The sequence below is a fragment of the Solea solea genome, chromosome 9, assembly GCF_958295425.1.
Source record: "Solea solea chromosome 9, fSolSol10.1, whole genome shotgun sequence".
NCBI lineage: Eukaryota > Metazoa > Chordata > Actinopteri > Pleuronectiformes > Soleidae > Solea > Solea solea.
Genome location: NC_081142.1, coordinates 1832862 through 1835305, shown reverse-complemented (window position 1 = coordinate 1835305; position 2444 = coordinate 1832862).

The window sequence follows — 2444 nt, the reverse complement described above, 5'->3', positions numbered from 1 at the left end:
TCTTTTAAAAATATCACAAAATATACATATTAAGATACAGAAAAAAAAACCTTCTCAATTACAGTAATGTGAGTAATTCATTACTTTCCACCTCTGGTTAAGTGTCTTACCCTAGTGACACATCGGCATGAAGAGCCGGGAATCAAACCCACAACCTGACTAGCTCGACCACTGAGCTGTACATTTCCTGTGACGGCCGAGGCCTCATCATCATTTGTGTGAACGCATGGAAACAAATGAACATAAGAACATATTAATGAATCCCAGATTTGTGTGTCAGATGTTTGTGAACGAGGTTCAGAGCAGCAACACTAGTGAACTCTTCGTCACTATTACGTGAGGAAGACAACACACACTTTCTCTGGAGAGAGAAACTGAAAAGGAGATGTGGAGGCAGAGGCACCGATTCAGTCTTATATTTCCTTCCCTCTTTTTTTTTACCTCCTTCGTGTTTTCAGACGTGTGTGTGTGTATTATGAAACTATGTCCATGTGTGTGTGTGTGTGTGTATTATGAAACTATGTCCATGTGTGTGTGTGTTCCTCTTAGTCACAATTTCTTTGCTGTTTAGCAAAACATCATTGACTCATTTCACCATATGCAACAATATCACTTGTTCACATCATGATGACGTCCACAAATAAATCATCTTTGCATGATTCATACAAGTGATTCAGAGTGAGGGGGAGAGGGTTTTACCTGAGGACACTGTCCCTGCAGATAAAGAAGAAGACGAGGGAGAGACACGTGATCCTCATTGCAGCTGTGTCACATTTAACTCCCTCAGTGTCAGGCTGCCTTCACTGTCTTGCTGTCCTAATGTACTGTAACTTCATTTTTAGGTTTGCCATTAAGGCGCACGTGGCTAGTACTGTTGCCTCGCAGCAAGACAGTTGCTGGTTCGAGTCCCAGTACAGGCCTCTGTGTGTGTGAATCTTCTCTGTGGTTTCCTCCCACATGTCCTAAAACGTCAAAAACCGGACACTCTAAATCTGTGAGAGTGGGAATAAATGACTTCTACATGTTTGTGATGGACTGGTCATCTGTCCAGGGTGAACCACGCCTTTCACTTTATGTCAGCTGGGATTAGCACCAGCCGCCGCGCGACCCTCATGTGGACGATAAAGTGAAAAGTCAAAAAATTTCAGAAAATGAAGATAATTCAAGTAAATCTAGAGTGAACTCAACAAGAAGACGTCAAGTAAACAGACCTTGGAAGTATGAGGTGTTCCTGCTAACCTTGTGTAATGTCATGTAATATAATGTAGGGTTTCGTTGGTCCTTAACACTCTTAACACCAACTTTTAGAATGGCTGATACAGGATAAAAGGTTTTAAAAAGAGCCAGTTGTGTGAGTATGTACATGTTTTTTTATTTGACTAAAGTTTATCTGCCCCAGCTTTGGGATGTTGCAACAGGTTGACAAAACCATCCATGCGGCCTGAAACTGAGCGGCAGAACCGCTTAACAAACTATTTCGACATCACGGTTGGAAACTTCTATCTAGTCCCAATGTCACAAAGAGAAGAAAGGGAAAGAGCAGCGGCGAGATGTGTGATCTTCACTGAAGACATGAGGCTTTTTGACAGGTCACAGCAGGACATGCACACATGTAAATAATTAAATAAATGATGTCTGTGTTACATTTAACGCTCCCTGTTTCAGGCTGCCTTCACTGTATTTACACATATGACCACTAGGTGGCAGAAAAACCTCTCTTTCTCTCTTTCTTGTTGTAGTGCATCACCCAGGTGATACAATGAGCAACTGTATAATATAATCTTGTAGTAACAATATAAATATGAACTGACTGTGTAGCATAACAGTAATGATTGTGTTGTAGTGTTGTTGCACGGAGAAGGATTAGAAATAACACTGCATTTGTTTTCTGAACAAAGAAGACAAACGTCTGAAAACAAAGCAATTAGGAAAATGTTTTCACATCATTCACATCACCTATCACCTCCCACTGCTCCTCCTCCTCCTCCTTCTCTGTGTCAGGTCCCAACTATGAAACAGTGAGCAGAGCTTCACTCAGCCAGAGAACAGTGGGAGGTACCACAGCCAGTGAGCGGGTGATTATCACTTCACAAACCTCTGACTTCACTGGACAATTCCAGCTCGTTGCATGTTGTACAACCATTATGTATAATGAACGTATGAGGTTTACTTTCAGGAGGTTAAGGGAAGAGGAAAAAAACACCAGGCGGTTGTGGGAACAGTCCGAGCTCTTCCGTTCAGCTAAACAATAATAAACAGAAGTGCTGTGTATGTTCTGATGTCATGGTTCTCAGTCCGAACTTGGATCTAATTTTTATTTGACTCTGATTCCAAATTCACTGCGATGCCAATAATCCAATAATAATCCAAATTGCTGTTAGAGGTTCGGCAACATCTGTGTCGGTTTATGCTGCAGAGAGAGAGCGAGAGAGTGAAAACACAGA